This window comes from Eleutherodactylus coqui, chromosome 2 (assembly GCF_035609145.1).
Source record: "Eleutherodactylus coqui strain aEleCoq1 chromosome 2, aEleCoq1.hap1, whole genome shotgun sequence".
Taxonomy (NCBI): domain Eukaryota; kingdom Metazoa; phylum Chordata; class Amphibia; order Anura; family Eleutherodactylidae; genus Eleutherodactylus; species Eleutherodactylus coqui.
In genome coordinates, this window is record NC_089838.1 from 320797038 (window position 1) to 320809617 (window position 12580).

A 12580-nucleotide genomic window follows, 5' to 3' on the forward strand; every position below is an offset into this window, starting at 1 on the left:
GACTTTTCATGATCCAGTACAGATACATGATCGAAAAGAGTGCTGAACAGGGTCAGAGCACTCAAGTTTCATTGACCTTGTGGCGCAACGGTAGCGCGTCTGACTCCAGATCAGAAGGTTGCGTGTTCAAATCACGTCAGGGTCATCTGACATTTTACTCATCAACTACAAAAAATTGTTCAAAAACACTGTGGAATTGGGTTACGGCAAAAAAACAAACTTCTTTGACCTTGTGGCATAAATAAGCGTCTCTCAATGGAAGACCAGAAAGTTGCCTGGGAAAATGACATTTGCACCACACTCTAAAAAAATGGAGTGAACTGGCCATGTGACATGACTGCGCTCTACGCAACCTTGATTCAAATACACATGCATCACGGCTCCACTTTTGGCACCCAAAAGAGGCCAAAGACTTTGTCAAAAGATAGCTTGACGGCACTTCAGATGCTGGAGAACCTAGCCCATATGGGGATCAAAAGCTGAAACCTCCGTGTTATTAGAACCACGGTTTAACAAAAGTGAGCAAGCAGACATGACACACAATGCCAGTTTTTGCCTCCTGCATCTAGTTTGACATGCAGCAGCAAGAACTTGTTGCGCAACGGTTGTGTGTTTCACTCCACTTCAGAAGATTGTGCCTAGAAATCACATCCAAATCAAGTCAGACTTTTCATGATCCAGTACAGATACATGATCGAAAAGAGTGCTGAACAGGGTCAGAGCACTCAAGTTTCATTGACCTTGTGGTGCAACGGTAGCGCGTCTGACTCCAGATCAGAAGGTTGCTGCGTGTTCAAATCACGTCAGGGTCATCTGACATTTTACTCATCAACTACAAAAAATTGTTCAAAAACACTGTGGAATTGAGTTATGGCAAAAAAACAAACTTCTTTGACCTTGCGGCATAAATAAGCATCTCTCAATAGAAGAGCAGAGAGCTGCATGTTCACCTAACATTTGCACCACACTCTAAAAAAATGGAGTGAACTGGCCATGTGACATGACTGCGCTCTACGCAACCTTGATTCAAATACACATGCATCACGGCTCCACTTTTGGCACCCAAAAGAGGCCGAAGACTTTGTCAAAAGATAGCTTGACGGCACTTCAGATGCTGGAGAACCTAGCCCATATGGGGATCAAAAGCTGAAACCTCCGTGTTATTAGAACCACGGTTTAACAAACGTGAGCAAGCAGACATGACACACAATGCCAGTTTTTGCCTCCTGCATCTAGTTTGACATGCAGCAGCAAGAGCTTGTTGCGCAACGGTTGTGCGTTTCACTCCACATCAGAAGATTGTGCCTAGAAATCACATCCAAATCAAATCAGACTTTTCATGAACCAGTACAGATACATGATCGAAAAGAGTGCTGAACAGGGTCAGAGCACTCAAGTTTCATTGACCTTGTGGCGCAACGGTAGCGCGTCTGACTCCAGATCCGAAGGTTGTGTGTTCAAATCACGTCAGGGTCATCTGACATTTTACTCATCAACTACAAAAAATTGTTCAAAAACACTGTGGAATTGGGTTACGGCAAAAAACAAACATCTTTGACCTTGTGGCATAAATAAGCGTCTCTCCATGGAAGACCAGAAAGTTGCATGTTAAAATGACATTTGCACCACACTCTAAAAAAATGGAGTGAACTGGCCATGTGACATGACTGCGCTCTACGCAACCTTGATTCAAATACACATGCATCACGGCTCCACTTTTGGCACCCAAAAGAGGCCGAAGACTTTGTCAAAAGATAGCTTGACGGCACTTCAGATGCTGGAGAACCTAGCCCATATGGGGATCAAAAGCTGAAACCTCCGTGTTATTAGAACCACGGTTTAACAAAAGTGAGCAAGCAGACATGACATACAATGCCAGTTTTTGCCTCCTGCATCTAGTTTGACATGCAGCAGCAAGAGCTTGTTGCGCAACGGTTGTGTGTTTCACTCCACTTCAGAAGATTGTGCCTAGAAATCACATCCAAATGAAATCAGACTTTTCATGATCCAGTACAGATACATGATCGAAAAGAGTGCTGAACAGGGTCAGAGCACTCAAGTTTCATTGACCTTGTGGTGCAACGGTAGCGCGTCTGACTCCAGATCAGAAGGTTGCTGCGTGTTCAAATCACGTCAGGGTCATTTGACATTTTACTCATCAACTACAAAAAATTGTTCAAAAACACTGTGGAATTGGGTTACGGCAAAAAAACAAACTTCTTTGACCTTGTGGCATAAATAAGCGTCTCTCAATGGAAGACCAGAAAGTTGCATGTGAAAAGGACATTTGCACCAAACTCTAAAAAAATGGAGTGAACGGGCCATGTGACATGACTGCGCTCTACGCAACCTTGATTCAAATACACATGCATCACGGCTCCACTTTTGGCAACTAAAAGAGGCCGAAGACTTTGTCAAAAGATAGCTTGACGGCACTTCAGATGCTGGAGAACCTAGCCCATATGGGGATCAAAAGCTGAAACCTCCGTGTTATTAGAACCACGGTTTAACAAACGTGAGCAAGCAGACATGACACACAATGCCAGTTTTTGCCTCCTGCATCTAGTTTGACATGCAGCAGCAAGAGCTTGTTGCGCAACGGTTGTGCGTTTCACTCCACATCAGAAGATTGTGCCTAGAAATCACATCCAAATCAAATCAGACTTTTCATGAACCAGTACAGATACATGATCGAAAAGAGTGCTGAACAGGGTCAGAGCACTCAAGTTTCATTCACCTTGTGGCGCAACGGTAGCGCGTCTGACTCCAGATCAGAAGGTTGCGTGTTCAAATCACGTCAGGGTCATCTGACATTTTACTCATCAACTACAAAAAAATTGTTCAAAAACACTGTGGAATTGGGTTACGGCAAAAAAACAAACTTCTTTGACCTTGCGGCATAAATAAGCGTCTCTCAATAGAAGAGCAGAGAGTTGCATGTTCACATAACATTTGCACCACACTCTAAAAAAATGGAGTGAACTGGCCATGTGACTTGACTGCGCTCTACGCAACCTTGATTCAAATACATGTGCATCACGGCTCCACTTTTGACACCCAAAAGAGGCCGAAGACTTTGCCAAAAGATAGCTTGACGGCACTTCAGATGCTGGAGAACCTAGCCCATATGGGGATCAAAAGCTGAAACCTCCGTGTTATTAGAACCACGGTTTAACAAACGTGAGCAAGCAGACATGACACACAATGCCAGTTTTTGCCTCCTGCATCTAGTTTGACATGCAGCAGCAAGAGCTTGTTGCGCAACGGTTGTGCGTTTCACTCCACATCAGAAGATTGTGCCTAGAAATCACATCCAAATCAAATCAGACTTTTCATGAACCAGTACAGATACATGATCGAAAAGAGTGCTGAACAGGGTCAGAGCACTCAAGTTTCATTGACCTTGTGGCGCAACGGTAGCGCGTCTGACTCCAGATCCGAAGGTTGTGTGTTCAAATCACGTCAGGGTCATCTGACATTTTACTCATCAACTACAAAAAATTGTTCAAAAACACTGTGGAATTGGGTTACGGCAAAAAACAAACATCTTTGACCTTGTGGCATAAATAAGCGTCTCTCCATGGAAGACCAGAAAGTTGCATGTTAAAATGACATTTGCACCACACTCTAAAAAAATGGAGTGAACTGGCCATGTGACATGACTGCGCTCTACGCAACCTTGATTCAAATACACATGCATCACGGCTCCACTTTTGGCACCCAAAAGAGGCCGAAGACTTTGTCAAAAGATAGCTTGACGGCACTTCAGATGCTGGAGAACCTAGCCCATATGGGGATCAAAAGCTGAAACCTCCGTGTTATTAGAACCACGGTTTAACAAAAGTGAGCAAGCAGACATGACATACAATGCCAGTTTTTGCCTCCTGCATCTAGTTTGACATGCAGCAGCAAGAGCTTGTTGCGCAACGGTTGTGTGTTTCACTCCACTTTAGAAGATTGTGCCTAGAAATCACATCCAAATCAAATCAGACTTTTCATGATCCAGTACAGATACATGATCGAAAAGAGTGCTGAACAGGGTCAGAGCACTCAAGTTTCATTCACCTTGTGGTGCAACGGTAGCGCGTCTGACTCCAGATCAGAAGGTTGCTGCGTGTTCAAATCACGTCAGGGTCATCTGACATTTTACTCATCAACTACAAAAAATTGTTCAAAAACACTGTGGAATTGGGTTATGGCAAAAAAACAAACTTGTTTGACCTTGCGGCATAAATAAGCATCTCTCAATAGAAGAGCAGAGAGCTGCATGTTCACCTAACATTTGCACCACACTCTAAAAAAATGGAGTGAACTGGCCATGTGACATGACTGCGCTCTACGCAACCTTGATTCAAATACACATGCATCACGGCTCCACTTTTGGCACCCAAAAGAGGCCGAAGACTTTGTCAAAAGATAGCTTGACGGCACTTCAGATGCTGGAGAACCTAGCCCATATGGGGATCAAAAGCTGAAACCTCCGTGTTATTAGAACCACGGTTTAACAAACGTGAGCAAGCAGACATGACACACAATGCCAGTTTTTGCCTCCTGCATCTAGTTTGACATGCAGCAGCAAGAGCTTGTTGCGCAACGGTTGTGCGTTTCACTCCACATCAGAAGATTGTGCCTAGAAATCACATCCAAATCAAATCAGACTTTTCATGAACCAGTACAGATACATGATCGAAAAGAGTGCTGAACAGGGTCAGAGCACTCAAGTTTCATTGACCTTGTGGCGCAACGGTAGCGCGTCTGACTCCAGATCCGAAGGTTGTGTGTTCAAATCACGTCAGGGTCATCTGACATTTTACTCATCAACTACAAAAAATTGTTCAAAAACACTGTGGAATTGGGTTACGGCAAAAAACAAACATCTTTGACCTTGTGGCATAAATAAGTGTCTCTCCATGGAAGACCAGAAAGTTGCATGTTAAAATGACATTTGCACCACACTCTAAAAAAATGGAGTGAACTGGCCATGTGACATGACTGCGCTCTACGCAACCTTGATTCAAATACACATGCATCACGGCTCCACTTTTGGCACCCAAAAGAGGCCGAAGACTTTGTCAAAAGATAGCTTGACGGCACTTCAGATGCTGGAGAACCTAGCCCATATGGGGATCAAAAGCTGAAACCTCCGTGTTATTAGAACCACGGTTTAACAAACGTGAGCAAGCAGACATGACACACAATGCCAGTTTTTGCCTCCTGCATCTAGTTTGACATGCAGCAGCAAGAGCTTGTTGCGCAACGGTTGTGCGTTTCACTCCACATCAGAAGATTGTGCCTAGAAATCACATCCAAATCAAATCAGACTTTTCATGAACCAGTACAGATACATGATCGAAAAGAGTGCTGAACAGGGTCAGAGCACTCAAGTTTCATTGACCTTGTGGCGCAACGGTAGCGCGTCTGACTCCAGATCCGAAGGTTGTGTGTTCAAATCACGTCAGGGTCATCTGACATTTTACTCATCAACTACAAAAAATTGTTCAAAAACACTGTGGAATTGGGTTACGGCAAAAAACAAACATCTTTGACCTTGTGGCATAAATAAGTGTCTCTCCATGGAAGACCAGAAAGTTGCATGTTAAAATGACATTTGCACCACACTCTAAAAAAATGGAGTGAACTGGCCATGTGACATGACTGCGCTCTACGCAACCTTGATTCAAATACACATGCATCACGGCTCCACTTTTGGCACCCAAAAGAGGCCGAAGACTTTGTCAAAAGATAGCTTGACGGCACTTCAGATGCTGGAGAACCTAGCCCATATGGGGATCAAAAGCTGAAACCTCCGTGTTATTAGAACCACGGTTTAACAAAAGTGAGCAAGCAGACATGACATACAATGCCAGTTTTTGCCTCCTGCATCTAGTTTGACATGCAGCAGCAAGAGCTTGTTGCGCAACGGTTGTGTGTTTCACTCCACTTCAGAAGATTGTGCCTAGAAATCACATCCAAATCAAATCAGACTTTTCATGATCCAGTACAGATACATGATCGAAAAGAGTGCTGAACAGGGTCAGAGCACTCAAGTTTCATTGACCTTGTGGTGCAACGGTAGCGCGTCTGACTCCAGATCAGAAGGTTGCTGCGTGTTCAAATCACGTCAGGGTCATCTGACATTTTACTCATCAACTACAAAAAATTGTTCAAAAACACTGTGGAATTGGGTTATGGCAAAAAAACAAACTTGTTTGACCTTGCGGCATAAATAAGCATCTCTCAATAGAAGACCAGAGAGCTGCATGTTCACCTAACATTTGAACCACACTCTAAAAAAATGGAGTGAACTGGCCATGTGACATGACTGCGCTCTACGCAACCTTGATTCAAATACACATGCATCACGGCTCCACTTTTGGCACCCAAAAGAGGCCGAAGACTTTGTCAAAAGATAGCTTGACGGCACTTCAGATGCTGGAGAACCTAGCCCATATGGGGATCAAAAGCTGAAACCTCCGTGTTATTAGAACCACGGTTTAACAAAAGTGAGCAAGCAGACATGACACACAATGCCAGTTTTTGCCTCCTGCATCTAGTTTGACATGCAGCAGCAAGAGCTTGTTGCGCAACGCTTGTGCGTTTCACTCCACATCAGAAGATTGTGCCTAGAAATCACATCCAAATCAAATCAGACTTTTCATGAACCAGTACAGATACATGATCGAAAAGAGTGCTGAACAGGGTCAGAGCACTCAAGTTTCATTGACCTTGTGGCGCAACGGTAGCGCGTCTGACTCCAGATCCGAAGGTTGTGTGTTCAAATCACGTCAGGGTCATCTGACATTTTACTCATCAACTACAAAAAATTGTTCAAAAACACTGTGGAATTGGGTTACGGCAAAAAACAAACATCTTTGACCTTGTGGCATAAATAAGCGTCTCTCCATGGAAGACCAGAAAGTTGCATGTTAAAATGACATTTGCACCACACTCTAAAAAAATGGAGTGAACTGGCCATGTGACATGACTGCGCTCTACGCAACCTTGATTCAAATACACATGCATCACGGCTCCACTTTTGGCACCCAAAAGAGGCCGAAGACTTTGTCAAAAGATAGCTTGACGGCACTTCAGATGCTGGAGAACCTAGCCCATATGGGGATCAAAAGCTGAAACCTCCGTGTTATTAGAACCACGGTTTAACAAAAGTGAGCAAGCAGACATGACATACAATGCCAGTTTTTGCCTCCTGCATCTAGTTTGACATGCAGCAGCAAGAGCTTGTTGCGCAACGGTTGTGTGTTTCACTCCACTTCAGAAGATTGTGCCTAGAAATCACATCCAAATCAAATCAGACTTTTCATGATCCAGTACAGATACATGATCGAAAAGAGTGCTGAACAGGGTCAGAGCACTCAAGTTTCATTGACCTTGTGGTGCAACGGTAGCGCGTCTGACTCCAGATCAGAAGGTTGCTGCGTGTTCAAATCACGTCAGGGTCATCTGACATTTTACTCATCAACTACAAAAAATTGTTCAAAAACACTGTGGAATTGGGTTATGGCAAAAAAACAAACTTGTTTGACCTTGCGGCATAAATAAGCATCTCTCAATAGAAGAGCAGAGAGCTGCATGTTCACTTAACATTTGCACCACACTCTAAAAAAATGGAGTGAACTGGCCATGTGACATGACTGCGCTCTACGCAACCTTGATTCAAATACACATGCATCACGGCTCCACTTTTGGCACCCAAAAGAGGCCGAAGACTTTGTCAAAAGATAGCTTGACGGCACTTCAGATGCTGGAGAACCTAGCCCATATGGGGATCAAAAGCTGAAACCTCCGTGTTATTAGAACCACGGTTTAACAAACGTGAGCAAGCAGACATGACACACAATGCCAGTTTTTGCCTCCTGCATCTAGTTTGACATGCAGCAGCAAGAGCTTGTTGCGCAACGGTTGTGCGTTTCACTCCACATCAGAAGATTGTGCCTAGAAATCACATCCAAATCAAATCAGACTTTTCATCAACCAGTACAGATACATGATCGAAAAGAGTGCTGAACAGGGTCAGAGCACTCAAGTTTCATTGACCTTGTGGCGCAACGGTAGCGCGTCTGACTCCAGATCCGAAGGTTGTGTGTTCAAATCACGTCAGGGTCATCTGACATTTTACTCATCAACTACAAAAAATTGTTCAAAAACACTGTGGAATTGGGTTACGGCAAAAAACAAACATCTTTGACCTTGTGGCATAAATAAGCGTCTCTCCATGGAAGACCAGAAAGTTGCATGTTAAAATGACATTTGCACCACACTCTAAAAAAATGGAGTGAACTGGCCATGTGACATGACTGCGCTCTACGCAACCTTGATTCAAATACACATGCATCACGGCTCCACTTTTGGCACCCAAAAGAGGCCGAAGACTTTGTCAAAAGATAGCTTGACGGCACTTCAGATGCTGGAGAACCTAGCCCATATGGGGATCAAAAGCTGAAACCTCCGTGTTATTAGAACCACGGTTTAACAAAAGTGAGCAAGCAGACATGACACACAATGCCAGTTTTTGCCTCCTGCATCTAGTTTGACATGCAGCAGCAAGAGCTTGTTGCGCAACGGTTGTGCGTTTCACTCCACATCAGAAGATTGTGCCTAGAAATCACATCCAAATCAAATCAGACTTTTCATGATCCACTACAGATACATGATCGAAAAGAGTGCTGAACAGGGTCAGAGCACTCAAGTTTCATTGACCTTGTGGCGCAACGGTAGCGCGTCTGACTCCAGATCAGAAGGTTGCGTGTTCAAATCACGTCAGGGTCATCTGACATTTTACTCATCAACTACAAAAAAATTGTTCAAAAACACTGTGGAATTGGGTTACGGCAAAAAAACAAACTTCTTTGACCTTGCGGCATAAATAAGCGTCTCTCAATAGAAGAGCAGAGAGTTGCATGTTCACATAACATTTGCACCACACTCTAAAAAAATGGAGTGAACTGGCCATGTGACTTGACTGCGCTCTACGCAACCTTGATTCAAATACACGTGCATCACGGCTCCACTTTTGACACCCAAAAGAGGCCGAAGACTTTGCCAAAAGATAGCTTGACGGCACTTCAGATGCTGGAGAACCTAGCCCATATGGGGATCAAAAGCTGAAACCTCCGTGTTATTAGAACCACGGTTTAACAAACGTGAGCAAGCAGACATGACACACAATGCCAGTTTTTGCCTCCTGCATCTAGTTTGACATGCAGCAGCAAGAGCTTGTTGCGCAACGGTTGTGCGTTTCACTCCACATCAGAAGATTGTGCCTAGAAATCACATCCAAATCAAATCAGACTTTTCATGAACCAGTACAGATACATGATCGAAAAGAGTGCTGAACAGGGTCAGAGCACTCAAGTTTCATTGACCTTGTGGAGCAACGGTAGCGCGTCTGACTCCAGATCCGAAGGTTGTGTGTTCAAATCACGTCAGGGTCATCTGACATTTTACTCATCAACTACAAAAAATTGTTCAAAAACACTGTGGAATTGGGTTATGGCAAAAAAACAAACTTGTTTGACCTTGCGGCATAAATAAGCATCTCTCAATAGAAGAGCAGAGAGCTGCATGTTCACCTAACATTTGCACCACACTCTAAAAAAATGGAGTGAACTGGCCATGTGACATGACTGCGCTCTACGCAACCTTGATTCAAATACACATGCATCACGGCTCCATTTTTGGCACCCAAAAGAGGCCGAAGACTTTGCCAAAAGATAGCTTGACGGCACTTCAGATGCTGGAGAACATAGCCCATATGGGGATCAAAAGCTGAAACCTCCGTGTTATTAGAACCACGGTTTAACAAAAGTGAGCAAGCAGACATGACACACAATGCCAGTTTTTGCCTCCTGCATCTAGTTTGACATGCAGCAGCAAGAGCTTGTTGCGCAACGGTTGTGCGTTTCACTCCACAACAGAAGATTGTGCCTAGAAATCACATCCAAATCAAATCAGACTTTTCATGATCCAGTACAGATACATGATCGAAAAGAGTGCTGAACAGGGTCAGAGCACTCAAGTTTCATTGACCTTGTGGCGCAACGGTAGCGCGTCTGACTCCAGATCAGAAGGTTGCGTGTTCAAATCACGTCAGGGTCATCTGACATTTTACTCATCAACTACAAAAAATTGTTCAAAAACACTGTGGAATTGGGTTACGGCAAAAAAACAAACTTCTTTGACCTTGTGGCATAAATAAGCATCTCTCAATGGAAGACCAGAAAGTTGCATGTTAAAATGACATTTGCACCAGACTCTAAAAAAATGGAGTGAACTGGCCATGTGACATGACTGCGCTCTACGCAACCTTGATTCAAATACACATGCATCACGGCTCCACTTTTGGAACCCACAAGAGCCCAAAGACTTTGTCAAAAGATAGCTTGACGGCACTTCAGATGGTGGAGAACCTAGCCCATATGGGGATCAAAAGCTGAAACCTCCGTGTTATTAGAACCACGGTTTAACAAAACTGAGCAAGCAGACATGACACACAATGCCAGTTTTTGCCTCCTGCATCTAGTTTGACATGCAGCAGCAAGAGCTTGTTGCGCAACGGTTGTGCGTTTCACTCCACATCAGAAGATTGTGCCTAGAAATCACATCCAAATCAAATCAGACTTTTCATTATCCAGTACATATACATGATCGAAAAGAGTGCTGAACAGGGTCAGAGCACTCAAGTTTCATTGACCTTGTGGCGCAACGGTAGCGCGTCTGACTCCAGATCAGAAGGTTGCGTGTTCAAATCACGTCAGGGTCATCTGACATTTTACTCATCAACTACAAAAAATTGTTCAAAAACACTGTGGAATTGGGTTACGGCAAAAAAACAAACTTCTTTGACCTTGTGGCATAAATAAGCGTCTCTCAATGGAAGACCAGAAAGTTGCATGTGAAAATGACATTTGCACCACACTCTAAAAAAATGGAGTGAACGGGCCATGTGACATGACTGCGCTCTACGCAACCTTGATTCAAATACACATGCATCACGGCTCCACTTTTGGCACCTAAAAGAGGCCGAAGACTTTGTCAAAAGATAGCTTGACGGCACTTCAGATGCTGGAGAACCTAGCCCATATGGGGATCAAAAGCTGAAACCTCCGTGTTATTAGAACCACGGTTTAACAAAAGTGAGCAAGCAGACATGACACACAATGCCAGTTTTTGCCTCCTGCATCTAGTTTGACATGCAGCAGCAAGAGCTTGTTGCGCAACGGTTGTGCGTTTCACTCCACATCAGAAGATTGTGCCTAGAAATCACATCCAAATCAAATCAGACTTTTCATGATCCACTACAGATACATGATCGAAAAGAGTGCTGAACAGGGTCAGAGCACTCAAGTTTCATTGACCTTGTGGCGCAACGGTAGCGCGTCTGACTCCAGATCAGAAGGTTGCGTGTTCAAATCACGTCAGGGTCATCTGACATTTTACTCATCAACTACAAAAAATTGTTCAAAAACACTGTGGAATTGGGTTACGGCAAAAAACAAACATCTTTGACCTTGTGGCATAAATAAGCGTCTCTCCATGGAAGACCAGAAAGTTGCATGTTAAAATGACATTTGCACCACACTCTAAAAAAATGGAGTGAACTGGCCATGTGACATGACTGCGCTCTACGCAACCTTGATTCAAATACACATGCATCACGGCTCCACTTTTGGCACCCAAAAGAGGCCGAAGACTTTGTCAAAAGATAGCTTGACGGCACTTCAGATGCTGGAGAACCTAGCCCATATGGGGATCAAAAGCTGAAACCTCCGTGTTATTAGAACCACGGTTTAACAAAAGTGAGCAAGCAGACATGACACACAATGCCAGTTTTTCCCTCCTGCATCTAGTTTGACATGCAGCAGCAAGAGCTTGTTGCGCAACGGTTGTGTGTTTCACTCCACTTCAGAAGATTGTGCCTAGAAATCACATCCAAATCAAATCAGACTTTTCATGATCCAGTACAGATACATGGTCGAAAAGAGTGCTGAACAGGGTCAGAGCACTCAAGTTTCATTGACCTTGTGGCGCAACAGTAGCGCATCTGACTCCAGATCAGAAGGTTGCGTGTTCAAATCACATCAGGGTCATCTGACATTTTACTCATCAACTACAAAAAATTGTTCAAAAACACTGTGGAATTGGGTTATGGAAAAAAAACAAACTTCTTTGACCTTGTGGCATAAATAAGCGTCTCTCAATGGAAGACCAGAAAGTTGCATGTGAAAATGACATTTGCACCACACTCTAAAAAAATGGAGTGAACGGGCCATGTGACATGACTGCGCTCTACGCAACCTTGATTCAAATACACATGCATTACGGCTCCATTTTTGGCACCCAAAAGAGGCCGAAGACTTTGCCAAAAGATAGCTTGACGGCACTTCAGATGCTGGAGAATATAGCCCATATGGGGATCAAAAGCTGAAACCTCCGTGTTATTAGAACCACGGTTTAACAAAAGTGAGCAAGCAGACATGACACACAATGCCAGTTTTTGCCTCCTGCATCTAGTTTGACATGCAGCAGCAAGAGCTTGTTGCGCAACGGTTGTGCGTTTCAC

The 12580-nt window shown here is 43.9% G+C and overlaps 5 non-coding genes across 5 annotated transcripts; all 5 read left to right on the plus strand.

Annotated features, from left to right (window-relative positions):
• The first annotated feature begins 73 nt into the window (after positions 1 to 73).
• Positions 74 to 145, plus strand: TRNAW-CCA (transfer RNA tryptophan (anticodon CCA)). Its single transcript has one exon. It is a non-coding gene; the product is annotated as a tRNA-Trp (tRNA).
• An 8570-nt stretch (positions 146 to 8715) lies between these two features.
• Positions 8716 to 8787, plus strand: TRNAW-CCA (transfer RNA tryptophan (anticodon CCA)). Its single transcript has one exon. It is a non-coding gene; the product is annotated as a tRNA-Trp (tRNA).
• Positions 8788 to 10044: 1257 nt separating this feature from the next.
• Positions 10045 to 10116, plus strand: TRNAW-CCA (transfer RNA tryptophan (anticodon CCA)). Its single transcript has one exon. It is a non-coding gene; the product is annotated as a tRNA-Trp (tRNA).
• Positions 10117 to 10708: 592 nt separating this feature from the next.
• On the plus strand, positions 10709 to 10780 carry TRNAW-CCA (transfer RNA tryptophan (anticodon CCA)). Its single transcript has one exon. It is a non-coding gene; the product is annotated as a tRNA-Trp (tRNA).
• A 592-nt stretch (positions 10781 to 11372) lies between these two features.
• Positions 11373 to 11444, plus strand: TRNAW-CCA (transfer RNA tryptophan (anticodon CCA)). Its single transcript has one exon. It is a non-coding gene; the product is annotated as a tRNA-Trp (tRNA).
• The last annotated feature ends 1136 nt before the right edge of the window (positions 11445 to 12580 follow it).